Source organism: Aegilops tauschii, chromosome 4, assembly GCF_002575655.3.
Source record: "Aegilops tauschii subsp. strangulata cultivar AL8/78 chromosome 4, Aet v6.0, whole genome shotgun sequence".
Lineage (NCBI taxonomy): Eukaryota > Viridiplantae > Streptophyta > Magnoliopsida > Poales > Poaceae > Aegilops > Aegilops tauschii.
In genome coordinates, this window is record NC_053038.3 from 197,162,312 (window position 1) to 197,178,574 (window position 16,263).

Here is a 16,263-nt window from a genome sequence, read left to right on the forward strand (position 1 = left end):
GGTGTGCCCTGAGAACGAGATATGTGCAGCTCCTATCGGGATTTGTCGGCACATTCGGGCGGCTTTGCTGGTCTTGTTTTACCATTGTCGAAATGTCTTGTAAACCGGGATTCCGAGACTGATCGGGTCTTTCCGGGAGAAGGTTTATCCTTCGTTGACCGTGAGAGCTTATAATGGGCTAAGTTGGGACACCCCTGCAGGGTATTATCTTTCGAAAGCCGTGCCCGCGGTTATGAGGCAGATGGGAATTTGTTAATGTCCGGTTGTAGAGAACTTGTCACTTGACTTGATAAAATACATCAACTGTGTGTGTAGCTGTGATGGTCTCTTCTCGGCGGAGTCCGGGAAGTGAACACGGTTTGAGTTATGCATGAACGTAAGTAGTTTCAGGATCACTTCTTGATCATTTCTACGGTCGCGACCGTTGCGTTGCTTCTCTTCTCGCTCTCTTTTGCGTATGTTAGCCACCATATATGCTTAGTGCCTACTGCAGCTCCACCTCATTACACTATCCTTTCCTATAAGATTAAATAGTCTTGATCTCACGGGTGTGAGATTGTTGAGCCCTCGTGACTCACAGATTCTACCAAAACAGTTGCAGGTGCCGACGATGCCAGTGCAGATGACGCAACCGAGCTCAAGTGGGAGTTCGACGAGGAACGTGGTCGTTACTATGTTTCTTTTCCTAATGATCAGTAGTGGAGCCCAGTTGGGACGATCGGGGATCTAGCATTTGGGGTTATCTTATTTTCATTTGTATTTGACCGTAGTCGGTCTATGTGTGGATTTTGGATGATGTATGAATTATATTTATGTATTGTGTGAAGTGGCGATTGTAAGCCAACTCTTTATCCCATTCTTGTTCATTACATGGGATTGTGTGAAGATGACCCTTCTTGCGACAAAACCACAATGTGGTTATGCCTCTAAGTCGTGCCTCGACACGTGGGAGATATAGCCGCATCGTGGGCGTGACATAAACCCATTGGCATAACAAGCCATTCATATAAGCCAAATTTGGTCTTAAATGCGGTTTTCCATTCACCGCCTTCTTGGATGCATATTTGATAGTAGCCACTCTTAAGATCAATCTTAGAGAAAATGGTGGCTCCGCTAAGCTCGTCTAGCATATCATCTAGGCATGGAATAGGGTAACGATAACGCACGATAATAGCATTGATAGGACGATAATCAGAACACATGCGATATGTACCATCCTTCTTGGGAACAAGGATTACCGGAACGGCACAAGGGCTCAAACTTTCTCGTACATGGCCGTTGTCGATGAGTTGTTGTACTTGCCATTGGATCTCCTTAGTCTCCTCGGGATTGACGCGGTAGGGAGCCTTGTTAGGAAGGGGTGTCTGGGGATGAGGTCGATTCGGTGCTCGATGCCTCGTAGAGGAGGTAGGCCCGGAGGTAGCTAGTCAGGGAATACATCTTGGAATTCCTGCAATAGAGAAGATAACACTAAAGGTAGATTGTGAGAGGTGTTAGCTTTTGGTGCCTCGTCCTTGCACAAAAGGACATAGTGCATGACACTTGATGCATTCTCACACACTTCTCTTATCTCACTTTTGGTGGCAAATAGGACTAAGTTCTTCTTGTCGCTCATCGTGGAGGCACTCAATTTGGGCTTGTGGCGCTCACTCTCTTTTGGGAGGTTCGCTCTCTCACTATTCTCTCCATGATGGGTGGCTTGCTTGTCGGCGATCACTTGGCTTGGAGACATAGGTCATAGAACGTACTCCTTTCCTTTCATCTTGAAGCTATAGTGATCTGTACGTCCGTTGTGGATGACACCTCGGTCAAATTGCCATGGTCGTCCAAGAAGGAGGTGCCAAACGGACATCAGAACGACATCACACTCCAAAGTGTCTTCGTAAGCTCCGATCTTGAAGGAAATTTGTACCATATGCTCGACTTGGATAGTGCCGGAGTCACTTAGCCATTGAACTTGTAAGGATGCGGGTGCTTCATCTTGACCAATTGGAGCTTCGAGCAAAGTTCTTCACTTGCCAAGTTATGACAACTCCCTCCATTGATGATGACCTTCACGGACCTTCCATTGATGCCGGCTTTGGTATGGAAGATATGGCATCTTTGGTCTTCGTCTTGTTGATGTTGAAGTGTCAAGACCTTGGAGACAACGAGAGCGGGGCTCGGATCTTCATCACAAAAGACTTGATCATCTTCATCTTCGTTCACTTGCCGGTGCATGGCCACTTTCTCAAGGGCTTCCATTTCTCCTTCACTCATGGAGTCATATGTACCATCGTCGTTGAAGATCATGGTGCGCTTGTTTGTACATTTGAAGTACTTGTGGCCTCGGCCGCCGCATGTGAAGCATTTGAAGGAACTTGTCTTGATGGTCTCGTCGGTTGGAGTAGATGATGTTGAAGCTCTCGACTTGAAGTTGCTTGTCATAGGAGGACGACTTGAGGTGGTCGAAGTTTTCTTGTAACTTGACTTGTCGTTGTTGCTTGTATATGGCTTGGTTGAGGTAGAAGGTGTTGGAGTCGTTGAAGCTTGAGAGTTGGAGAAACCAGAGTACTTGGATGAGAACTTGGCATATTTGAAGTCATCTTGCACTTCACGTTCCGCTTTGGTAGCTTGATGTACTAGCTCGATGAAGTTCGAGTATGGTTGGAAGTCGGCGATCTTCTTGATAGGATGATTGAGTCCATTCAAGAAACGTGCCATAGTTTGCTCATCATCTTCCGTGACATTGGCTCGTATCATGGCAATCTCCATTTCCTTGTAGTACTCTTCAACGGTCTTTGTTCCTTGCTTGAGGAGTTGGAGTTTCTTGAAGAGGTTGCGGTTGTAGTAGTTTGGCATGAAACATGCTCTCATGATATCCTTCATTTGCGTCCAAATTATGATGGGTGGTTCTCCTCTTGCCTCACGGTGCTCAATGACTTGTTCCCACCAAATGAGGACGTAGTCTTGGAACTCAAGGGATGCCATCATGATCTTCTTCTCTTCCTTATAGTTGTGCAAGCGGAAGATTTTGTCAACCTTCAATGCACATGAAAGGTATTCTTCGGGATCATTGCTTCCATTGAACTTGGGCATGGTGAACTTTAGCTTGTCGTAGCGTTGCTCTTCATTATGTTGGGGTCGAGGGTGATGGCGTCCTTGACGAGGAGGATTGTCTCTCTCAACTTGCTCTTGTCTTGGAGGATTTCCATTGTCTTCTGCTACCTCTTGAGCATGCGTTGGTTTTCCCTTGAAGATGAAAGGGTGATGCAGCAACGTAGCGTAAGTATTTCCCTCAGTTTTGAGAACCAAGGTACCAATCCAGTAGGAGACAACGCACAAGTCACCTAGTACCTGCAAAAAAATTAAGAACCTTGCAACCAACGCGATAAAGGGGTTGTCAATCCCTTCACGGTCACTCGCAAAAGTGAGATCTAATAAAGATAGTAAAGTAAATATTTTTGGTATTTTTTTGTATAGATTGAAAAGTAAAGATTGCAAAATAGTAAACGAGATGCGATGTAAATAAAAGAGATGCAATATAATAAGAAAGAGACCCGGGGGCCATAGGTTTCACTAGTGGCTTCTCTCAAGATAGCATGTATTACAGTGGGTGAACAAATTACTGCCGAGCAATTGATAGAAAAGCGCATAATTATGAAGATATCTAAGGCAATGATCATGAATATAGGCATCACGTCCGTGTCAAGTAGACCGAAACGATTCTGCATCTACTACTATTACTCCACACATCGACCGCTATCCAGCATGCATCTAGAGTATTAAGTTCATAAGAACAGAGTAACGCATTAAGCAAGATGACATGATGTAGAGGGATAAACTCAAGTAATATGATATAAACCCCATCTTTTTATCCTTGATGGCAACAATACAATACGTGCCTTGCTGCCCCTACTGTCATTGGGAAAGGACACCGTAAGATTGAACCCAAAGCTAAGCACTTCTCCCGTTGCAAGAAAGATCAATCTAGTAGGACAAACTAAACCGATAATTCGAAGAGACTTGCAAAGATATCAAATCATGCATATAAGAATTCAGAGAAGAACCAAATAATATTCATAGATAATCAAGTTCATAAATCCACAATTCATCGGATCTCGTCAAACACACCGCACAAGAGTATTACATCGAATAGATCTCCAAGAACATCGAGGAGAACTTTGTATTGAGAATCAAAGAGAGAGAAGAAGTCATCTAGCTAATAACGATGGACCCGAAGGTCTGTGGTAAACTACTCATGCTTCATCGGAGAGGCTATGGTGTTGATGTAGAAGCCCTCGGTGATCGATTCTCCCTCCGGCGGATCATCGGAAAAGGCCCCACGATGGCATCTCATGGGTACAGAAGGTTGCGGCGGTGGAAAAGTGGTTTCGTGGCTCCCCCTGATGTTTCTAGGGTATAAGAGTATATATAGGCTAAAGAAGTACGTCGGTGGAGCTACGAGGGGCCCACGAGGGTGGGGGGCGCACCCTCCTTCCTCGTGGCCGCCTCGTTGCGTCTCCGACTTCATCTCCAAGTCTTCTGGTTTGCTTTCGGTCCAAGAAAGATCATCGCGAAGGTTTCATTCCGTTTGGACTCCGTTTGGTATTCCTTTTCTGCCAAACACTAAAATAGGCACAAAAAACAGAAACTGGCACTGGGCCTCCGGTTTATAGGTTAGTCCCAAAAATAATATAAAAGAGCATATTAAAGCCCATTAAACATCCAAAACAAATAATATAATAGCATGGAACAATAAAAAATTATATACGTTGGAGACGTATCAAGCATCCCCAAGCTTAATTCCTGCTCGTCCTCAAGTAGGTAAATGATAAAAATAGAATTTTTGATGTGGAATGCTACCTAACATAATTATCAATGTATTTTTCTTTATTGTGGCATGAATGTTCAGATCCGAAAGATTCAAAACAAAAGTTTAATATTGACATAAAAATAATAATACTTCAAGCATACTAACAAAGCAATCATGTCTTCTCGAAATAACATGGCCAAAGAAAGATATCCCTACAAAATCATATAGTCTGGCTATGCTCTATCTTCATCACACAAAATATTTAAATCATGCACAACCCCGATGACAAGCCAAGCAATTGTTTCATACTTTTGATGTTCTCAAACTTTTTCAATCTTCACGCAATACATGAGCGTGAGCCATGGACATAGCACTATAGGTGGAATAGAATGGTGGTTGTGGAGAAGACAAAAAGGAGAAGATAGTCTCACATCAACTAGGCATATCAACGGGCTATGGAGATGCCCATCAATAGATATTAATGTGAGTGAGTAGGGATTGCCATGCAACGGATGCACTAGAGCTATAAGTGTATGAAAGAACAACAAGAAACTAAGTGGGTGTGCATCCAACTCGCTTGCTCGCGAAGACCTATGGCATTTTGAGGAAGCCCATCATTGGAATATACAAGCCAAGTTCTTATAATGAAAATTCCCACTAGTATATGAAAGTGACAACATAGGAGACTCTCTATCATGAAGATCATGGTGCTACTTTGAAGCACAAGTGTGGGAAAAGGATAGTAGCATTGCCCCTTCTCTCTTTTTCTCTCATTTTTTTATTTGGGCCTTTCTAATTTTTTATGGCCTCTTTTTTTCGTCCAGAGTCTCATCCCGACTTGTGGGGGAATCATAGTCTCCATCATCCTTTCCTCACTAGGACAATGCTCTAATAATGAAGATCATCACACTTTTATTTACTTACAACTCAAGAATTACAACTCAATACTTAGAACAAAATATGACTCTATGTGAATGCCTTCGGCGGTGTATCGAGATGTGCAATGAATCAAGAGTGACATGTATGAAAGAATTATGAACGGTGGCTTTGCCACAAATACGATGTCAACTACATGATCATGCAAAGCAATATGACAATGATGGAGCATGTCATAATAAACGGAACGGTGGAAAGTTGCATGGCAATATATCTCGGAATGGCTATGGAAATGCCATAATAGGTAGGTATGGTGGCTGTTTTGAGGAAGGTAAATGGTGGGTGTATGGTACCGGCGAAAGTTGTGCGGTACTAGAGAGGCTAGCAATGGTGGAAGGGTGAGAGTGCGTATAATCCATGGACTCAACATTAGTCATAAAGAACTCACATACTTATTGCAAAAAACTATTAGCTACCGAAACGAATTACTCACGCATGCTCCTAGGGGGATAGATTGGTAGGAAAAGACCATCGCTCGTCCCCGACCGCCACTCATAAGGAAGACAATCAAAAAATAAATCATGCTCTGACTTCATCACATAACGGTTCACCATACGTGCATGCTACGGGGATCACAAACTTTAACACAAGTATCTCTCAAATTCAAAACTACTCAACTAGCATGACTCTAATATCACCATCTTCATATCTCAAAACAATCATAAGGAATCAAACTTCTCATAGTATTCAATGCACTTTATATGAAAGTTTTTATTATGCCCATCTTGGATGCCCATCGTATTAGGACTAATTTTATAACCAAAGCAAATTACCATGCTGTTCTAAAAGACTCTCAAAATAATATAAGTGAAGCATGAGAGATCAATAATTTATATAAAATAAAACCACCACTGTGCTCTAAAAAGATATAAGTGAAGCACTAGAGCAAAATTATCTAGCTCAAAAGATATAAGTGAAGCACATAGAGTATTCTAATAAATTCTGATTCATGCGTGTCTCTCCCAAAAGGTGTGTACAGCAAGGATGATTGTGGTAAACTAAAAATCAAAGACTCAAATCATACAAGACGCTCCAAGCAAAACACATATCATGTGGTGAATAAAAATGTAGCCTCAAGTAAAGTTACCGATAGACGAAGACGAAAGAGGGGATGCCTTCCGGGGCATCCCCAAGCTTAGAATTTTGGTTGTCCTTGAATTTTACCTTGGGGTACCTTGGGCATCCCCAAGCTTAGGCTCTTGCCACTCCTTATTCCAAAATCCATCAAATCTTTACCCAAAAACTTGAAAACTTCACGACACAAAACTTCAACAGAAAATCTCATGAGCTCCGTTAGTATAAGAAAATAAACCACCACTTTAAGGTACTGTAATGAACTCATTCTTTATTTATATTGGTATTAAACCTATTGTATTCCAACTTCTCTATGGTTCATACCCCCCGATACTACTCATAGATTCATCAAAATAAGTAAACAGCACATGAAAAACATAATCTGTCAAAACAGAACAGTCTGTAGCAATCTGATTTGTTCGAATACTTCTGGAACTCCAACAATTCTGAAATAAATTGGTGGACGTGAGGAATTTGTCTATTAATCATCTGCAAAAATGATCAACCTAAAAGCACTATCCAGTAAAAAATGGCAGCTAATCTCGTGAGCGCAAAAGTTTCTGTTTTTTACAGCAAGATCGCAAAGACTTCACCCAAGTCTTCCCAAAGGTTCTAATCGGCACAAAAACTAATTAAAACAGACCACATCTAAACAGAGGCTAGATGAATTATTTATTACTAAACAGGAACAAAAAGCAAAGAACAAAAATAAAATTGAGCTGCCTCCCAACAAGCGCTATCGTTTAACGCCCTTAGCTAGGCATTGATAATTTCGACGATGCTCACATGAAAGACAAGAATTGAAGCACAAAGAGAGCATCGTATAGCATATGAAAAACACATCTAAGTCTAACATACTTCCTATGCATAGGCATCTTATAGGCAAATAAATTATCAAGACAAGCAAAAACTAGCACATGCAAGAAAGAAGTGAGAAACAATAACAATCTCAACATAACGAGAGGTAATTTAGTAACATGAAAATTTCTACAACCATATTTTCCTCTCTCATAATAATTATATGTGGGATCATATTCAAATTCAAAAATATAGCTCTCACATAAAATTTTCTCCACATGATCTACATGCATGCAAAGTTGACACTCTTCCAAAATAGTGGGAATATCATTAACTAAAGTCATGACCTCTCCAAACCCACTTCTATCAAAAACTTCATAAGATTGAACATTATCCAAATATGTGGGATCTAAAGTTGACACTCTTCCAAACCCACTTTCAGTATTATTGCAAACATTATTATCAATCTCATAATCATCATGGGGCCTAAATAAATTTTCAAGATTGTAAGAAGAATCACCCCAATCATGATCATTGCAACAAGTAGAGGACAAAGCAAAACTAGCATCCCCAAGCTTGGGGTTTTGCATATCATTAGCACAATTAACATTAATAGAATTTATAATAACATCATTGCAATCATGCTTTTCATTCAAAAGATTTACCATGAATCACTTCATAAAGTACTTCATAACAATTTTCAGATTCACGGATTTCAAGCAAAGCCTCATAAAGATAATCTAGTGCACACAACTCACTAGCAATTGGTTCATCATAATTGGATCTTTTAAAAAGATTAGCAAGAGGATGAGGATCCATAACAATAGATTTTTAGCAAGCGAAGATGCAAGCAAATAGAAGGCACATGGTAACACGAGCAAACAAAAGGACGAACGGAAGAGGGGCAAAGAAAAAGGCAAAGGTTTTTGAAAATCGTTTTAGAAGTGGGGGAGAGGAAAATGAGAGGCGAATGGCAAATAATGTAATGCGAGGGAGAAGAGTTTATTGTAACATCCCAAATTTTCAAATTTGGATTTGTTAATAGGATCATTTTTTCGTCTTGATTTCTATGCATATTTGAATTTTCTGAATATTCAAATCATTATTGCAACTTAAGGCAGACTGTTGGAGTGGAGATAACATGACTTCTCCCCTATTATAAAAAGTTCATAATGATAAAAATATTATTTGGAGTTCACCTGATGTATTTCTGTAATCTTATGAACTCCAAATGATTTTTAGATTTGTTTTATACTGCTCTTTGTGTGTTCTTTATTGCATGCAATAGTTTTACAAAATTTCGTTGGGGATGGAATTATATTTCCTGTAGTATATATTAGTAGTAGTATTTTACTGTGTGTTTATGTATTTTAGAAATTCCATCGGCACTTTTTTGATAGCCAATAATTCTTGTAGTTTTCTTTACCAGCCAGTTTTACTGTGCATTTGGTCTGCACAGTATGCCACCCCCTCAGCCCGCCTCTATCCCTTGCCTACGCGCACTCAAGCGGAAGCAACAGCAGCTAGTAGGCCAGCCCATCACCGCAGCCCCTTTGTTTTTCTTTTCTCGGATGAAAGGGGCCCAGCCGTCATCTCCCTCCTCTCGCCTGACTCCTGTTCATCCACGAATCCCACATCGAGTCCCGACCCATGTCCTCACCTGATTCATTCCCCTACCACACGGAAATCACCTTATAAATATTCCTCGTCTCTCTCTCATTTGATTTCCGCCAAAATTGCCAACTCCTGTGCCCTAGAACAGCGCCCTAGCCTCGCCGGAGTTTGCCGCCGCTGGAGCTTCGTCCTCGGTCACGTTCGTCGCCTCCAGATAGGTTCAGCGCCTCCTTCCCCTCTGATTCACTTCGCCTTGGTTTCCTCTCTCTCCCTCTTCATCTACTTCGCGCAGGGGAGCAGTGCGGCGACGCACACAACCTCAACAGAAGGTTGCCGCCAGCAGCCGTGTTCCAACCGGACGGTGCTGTCGCGGGAGCAATCCCCGGTCATCCCCGCAGACGTATTCCAGTCGCCGTGGACGCCGCCAAACTCACCATCGTCGTACGCCTCTTCCTATGGTCGGCCCGCCGTCGCCGGAGATTTCCTGTAGCTGTTGGCATCATCGAGGTCCGAGCCGCCGAGGTCCTCTTCTCCAAGTCCGGCAGCCACCCGGCTGTCCTCTGTTCCTCTCCGGTGAGTCACCTTGCACCGTCCGATCCCTCTCCGATGGTCAAGATTAGATCTGTTGTTTTTATTTAAGGCCGAACCATTTTTCTCTATGTTGTGGCCGTTTGCCGTTTAAGCCTCCGAGCGGACAGGTAACAGCCAGTAGTAACCCACCACATGGCAATGCCACAGCAGCCGCGGCAGTTCTTCCCAGAACGCTATTATGGCATAATTTTATCTTTGCAGATTCCATATCAAATTTTCATTTAGGTATATTTTGAGATCTGTATATCCAAATTCATCGATTCTTTTTCCTAAGAACTTATATTGACCAGGAGCATCTAGTAGAACCAAAATTTCACATTTTTGAACTGTTTAAATTTGGATTTTCTCTAATTTGAATTTAACCTTTCAGAAGCCATATCTTTCAAACCGTAGATCCAAATTAGATGATTCTTTTTGCATTATGATCCTACTAGCATGTAGATAATATATACCTACTGATATGTTCTGTTAATTAAGTTTTTATTTGAATTCTTTGATGTTGGTTTTATTGTGGGTTATGTGAGTACGGTTTATTTATCGGTGCCTTCGTTACCGTATAGATTGTCCGAGTGTGAAGCGGATCAGAATTAATCATTAGAGTACTTCAACACTGCTCAAGGCAAGTTTGCACTTTTGATTTTGCTCATCCTATATTCTGCTACGCATGTGTGGTCTGATGCTATGATATATGTTTGGCCTGATATGTGTATCCCATGTTGTCATGTTTGATATTGATTGTGTTATGTGGTGGTGTGGTCATCTTGCTATGGTAGACGTGGGGCTATGTCGAGTGATCCATGAAAGTGGTGAGTATTTATAGCTGTAGGCTCGGGACTTTTTCTCAGGTGAACGCGTCAATGGCTGAGCGCTCTATTGCCCCTAGAGAATGTGCCATGGCTGAGCGCACTTGAGTTGTCGGGGCTTTTTCTCACGTGAATGCGTCATTGGCTGAGCGCTCTATTGTCCCTAGAGAATGCGCCAGGACTGACCGCACTTGTGACATCTTGAAGATCTTTATCATTTGTGTTATTTGCACCTTGCCTATGTCATGGAGGTAGGTGAAGGTAGTTTTACGCGAAACCAAACTTGAGTGTTTTGTTTGTCATACTTTGCTTGTGGATGTTGGTTTGCTTTATCATATTGTGTGATTTACCAATATATTCAACGTATTGACCCTTGTGGCTGCAACTTATCATGTTGCAGGATTTTCAGATGATCAGTGAGATATAGTAGGGTCGCGAGTCTTCATTCAGCATTTTCGCTAGTGGGCATTGATGGGATTCATCGTTTGCTTATGCTACCTTTCCGCTGTTATTATTGAATAAAGTTAGCTATGTGCTACTCAGTTTGTAATACTTTATGAATTATGGATCATACATTATAGTAAATGATGCACTTGTTATTTGATATTCATATGTACTGTGTGTGCTAGCGAATTGATCCAGGGACTAGCACAGTGAGCACAAAGACATCGAATCTTGTCAGGTTCAGGTCGTTACATTTATGATGGGTACTTGGTATGTCTTGACTTGGCGTAGATCTCCCCGGCAACGGTGCCAGAAATCCTTCTTGCTACCTCTTGAGCATGCGTTGGTTTTCCCTTGAAGATGAAAGGGTGATGCAGCAAAGTAGCGTAAGTATTTCCCTCAGTTTTGAGAACCAAGGTACCAATCCAGTAGCAAAGTAGAGATGTAAATAAAAGAGATGCAATATAATAAGAAAGAGACCCGGGGGCCATAAGTTTCACTAGTGGCTTCTCTCAAGATAGCATGTATTATGGTGGGTGAACAAATTACTGCCGAGAAATTGATAGAAAAGCGCATAATTATGAAGATATCTAAGGCAATGATCATGAATATAGGCATCACGTCCGTGTCAAGTAGACCGAAACGATTCTGCATCTACTACTATTACTCCACACATCGACCGCTATCCAGCATGCATCTAGAGTATTAAGTTCATAAGAACAGAGTAACGCATTAAGCAAGATGACATGATGTAGAGGGATAAACTCAAGCAATATGATATAAACCCCATCTTTTTATCCTCGATGGCAACAATACAATACGTGCCTTGCTGCCCCTACTATCACTGGGAAAGGACACCGCAAGATTGAACTCAAAGCTAAGCACTTCTCCCATTGCAAGAAAGATCAATCTAGTAGGCCAAACTAAACCGATAATTCGAAGAGACTTGCAAAGATATCAAATCACGCATATAAGAATTCAGAGAAGAACCAAATAATATTCATAGATACTCAAGTTCATAAATCCACAATTCATCGGATCTCGGCAAACACACCGCAAAAGAGTATTACATGAATAGATCTCCAAGAACATCGAGGAGAACTTTGTATTGAGAATCAAAGAGAGAGAAGAAGCCATCTAGCTAATAACTATGGACCCGAAGGTCTGTGGTAAACTACTCACGCTTCATCGGAGAGGCTATGGTGTTGATGTAAAAGCCCTTCGTGATCGATTCCCCCTCCGGCAGATCACCGGAAAAGGCCCCAAGATGGGATCTCACGGGTACAGAAGGTTGCGGTGGTGGAAAAGTGGTATCGTGGCTCCCCCTGATGTTTCTAGGGTATAAGTGTATATATAGGCTAAAGAAGTACGTCGGTGGAGCTATGAGGGGCCCACGAGGGTGGGGGCCGCGCCTACCCCCCTGGGCGCGCCCTCCTGCCTCGTGGCCGCCTCGTTGCGTCTCCGACTTCATCTCTAAGTCTTCTGGTTTGCTTTCGGTCCAAGAAAGATCATCGCGAAGGTTTCATTCTGTTTGGACTCCGTTTGGTATTCCTTTCCTGCGAAACACTAAAATAGGCACACAAAAACAAAAACTGGCACTGGGCCTCTGGTTAATAGGTTAGTCCCAAAAATAATATAAAAGAGCATACTAAAGCCCATTAAACATCCAAAATAGATAATATAATAGCATGGAACAATCAAAAATTATAGATAAGTTGGAGACGTATCATCTTCTTGCGCTTGGTGAACTTGAGGTTCTTGTCGAGCTTGTGGAGGAGCTTGTCGAGCTTGTGGAGGAGCTTGTCGATGCACACGTGATTGATAAATCCTCTCTTGAACTTCATCGCGAAGCGCTTCCTGTTGCTCACGAGCTTGCCGGCTTCGTGTGGCTACGGCTCGACTTGATTCTCGGAGGGCACGTTGCGCCTCAAGTGCTTGAGCTTCACGTAGTTGTTGTTCTTGACGTTGTGCCTCGGCATCTTGTGCATCTTGGTGTTGTCGCGCTCGCTCTTCCTCTTGTTGTCGTAGGCGTTGCCGTTCTTGTGCTTGCACAAATGTAGCTTGGTTTTGACGATGCCGATGCTCTTGCACGCGAAGTTGTTCTTGATGATCGGTGTCGTGTAGGGGATTGTGATTTGCTTGACGATCTTGAAGCGTGGCACGACGAAGAGTGTTCGATGTTGAAGTACTTGAGCCAGAGATGGTGTCATCGGAGTGTCGACTCGAGCGGCTCCGTCTTGAGTAGGACGAAGATGTAGAAGAGTGGTTGACCAACAAGGCACGAATCTCGTCCATTCTTGCATTGTTCTCTTGCTTTTGTTAGTCGAGCTTGTTGTCGAAGTAGTCTCTTGTACGTTGCTCGGAGAGTCGCAAGGCGGTGGCGAGATGGTCGATGCGGTTGCTCATTGCTTGTTGCTCTTGATGCAAAGCTCGTTGTGTGCCAAATAGGTGGAGCTTGGTGACGTAGTTGTTGGGGTCGTCGTCTTGCTCTAGGAGTGGGTTGGTAGTAGAACTTGGCCTATCCATCATGCCAAGCAAATATGTGAGTGGGAGAAAGAGAAGAACTTATACCAAATGTACCTTGACTGATGTTGAAGATGGATCAATGATCACTCAAATGTGTAACAAGGAAATAGCACAATTGGTACCAATTCTTGTCGGTTCTCACACCTACACAAATAAAAGCTTATGGTGGAGCTTGGTTAGGATGGTGGCACAAAATTTGTTGCAATTGTTAGTGAGCCTCGGTAATGTTGGAAAAGATTCACAAATTTGCAAATGCAACAAGTAGACCAATAGCAAGATATGGTACATAGAAACACACACGCAAATAGATAAGTGGGGTTGTGCAACCAAGGAATGAGCCAAAATGTGGAATCCGCAAAATGCTCTTGTTGCACAACACTAGAGAGACACTAGCACGATTGCACAATAGGCGGATATGAAACTTGTGCACAACCTACTAAACAAAAATGCAACGACTTCTATCCCAAGTATGCTATATGTATGGTATTCCGATGATATGATCCAAGATGATTGAGTATGACAATCTTAATGTAGTATGATGCTATGGTTCTTGCTTATAAGCTCTTTGCTTATCTTTCCCTTTTGCTTAAAAGCTTGGTTGGCTCTTTCTCTTTTGAGACCTTTTCGCATGCAAAACTTCACGAACCAAGATAGCAACTGTGTATGCGAAGACAACTTTGTGACACAAGAGATGATACCAAGATATGCACCACGATGATATCGTATGTATGCTATGGGAAGTATGATCACTAATGTGCACAAGTAATGTTGCCGGCAATACTCAACAGCTAGTCTCGATGGGTAAGTTACGCAAAATGGGCTATGTGGTTATCAATGTAATGGCAAGGAGTAGACAAAGATGTCGTCAAAGTTACCGTCCGTGGTATGTCGAGTGTAAGCAAGGACGTATGAAGATGAGGTTGTTGTCAAGTCGTTGGCGAAGATGAGCGGCGGTGATGTTGATGTCGAACCATTCCTAGTTAGTTGAAACACCCTAGGAAACGATGAACCACAACTCAAATTCTCAAAACCAAATGTGTCAAAATTGTGATGGAGTGCGAAACAAGTAAGCAATGGTGGTTGCGGAAAGCGATGATGGTAACGGGGTGCTTATGCGGAGGTGGAATTGGTATTGGGGTGCGTATGCGGAGGTGGAGGTGGAGAGGTGGTGGTGGCCGAACTGAACTTTTTCAGTTTCGTCAGGAAACGGCGGACATCCGGTGGATGTCGGACGACCGGTGGTCGGACGTCCGGTGCCGGGGCGATTTCGGGAACGAAATGAACAGCTAGGGTTCATGGAGGAGGGGGCAAAATTGGTCAAATCCGAGCGATTTTGTGGATGGAAAAGGTGGAGACAAAGGGGAAACGCTAGATCCACTCGTGGCAAAGCAAATCCATGGATCAAATCCAACAAAACTTCATCAAACCAACAAATCACAAAAAAAATTAGGGCTATTTTTGGTGGAGATTTTCGAAATTGGGTAAGAACACAACAAAATCAAGCTAGAAAACAAGGTGTAGGGGCTCCAACTCCGTGATCAATGTGGCTCATGATACGAAGATGATGTAAGGTAGAAACCTAGGGACCCGATCTTTCACGAAATGGAGGGATCCTACGAAGAACACGAAGAACACGAGGGGAACTCGAGGCAAAACGCAAGAGAAATCACTCAACCAACAAGATTCGGTCACACATATGCTAGATCTTCGGAACACAAGGAAATACATGATCCACAATCAACAAGGGACGATACATAGGGTAACTGGTTCTTCTCCGTGAGGAGGTCTTGAGTTCTTCCCATTAGGGGTCTTGAATCCAAGTGGATCTTCTCCGTAGAGGCACGGTCTCTCTTGGAGGAGTAGTTCCGGATGGATGAGCAAGGCTCTATCTCACAAATGAGTTATCACTTTGCTAACCCTAACTAGGAGGAGGAGGTATATTTATAGTATTAGTGCAAATGGGGGCAAAGTGAAGGGGTACATGGGCCTCGGGCCTGAAACTATGCGAAGACAGGTACCGGACGTCCGCTGCGTATCGGTCGTCCGGTGGCTCGTGGGCGTCCGGACGTCCGGTCACTTCAGACTTCCGCTAATTTTCCCTCGGTGGTGATGGTGCCGGTCGTCCGGTGTAGGCCGGACGTCCGCTCCCTGGGAGGTGTGGCCGGTCGTCCGGTGAAGGCCGGACGTCCGCTCGATGTAGCTTGCGTTGGCTGGGACTTGGGTATGCTGGGGCTTCAGGTGCCGGTCGTCCGGTGGTTGTAGCTTCAATGGCAGCTCTTCTTCTTGTCCCTCATACTTGGTGTCCTCCCCGTCTTGTCCGTTGGATGTAGCTGCTCCGTGGTCTTCCTCCAAGTACCTGATCACACATAGTGTTCCCGTTTGAGGTAGTATCCATGTCTCATGTTTAGAAAGTGGTATTTCGGAGAGGAGCGAGTTCACCTTATCCTCGATAGCCTTTGCTCGGGATCTTGTCATTGGTCCAAGTGGTGTCGTGGGGGATGTCGATACGTCCATGGGGATGATTGTGGGATGCTCCGCATCACTTCCCCACCTTCATCACCGATACATTCCCTGTCTCCACCTCTAGTGATTCCGGCTCTTCCCACCTTTCCTTTCCATTATACTCGTCGTCCACATGTTATGGATGAGTCTACTGATGTGCCCTCTACTTCGGGTGTGTCA

The 16,263-nt window shown here is 43.2% G+C and overlaps 1 long non-coding RNA gene across 1 annotated transcript; it reads left to right on the plus strand.

Annotated features, from left to right (window-relative positions):
• The first annotated feature begins 9,146 nt into the window (after positions 1 to 9,146).
• LOC120962477 (uncharacterized) lies at positions 9,147 to 11,221 on the plus strand. The gene is made up of 2 exons (XR_012182799.1): positions 9,147 to 9,790; positions 10,369 to 11,221. It is a non-coding gene; the product is annotated as an uncharacterized lncRNA (long non-coding RNA).
• Positions 11,222 to 16,263: the final 5,042 nt, after the last annotated feature.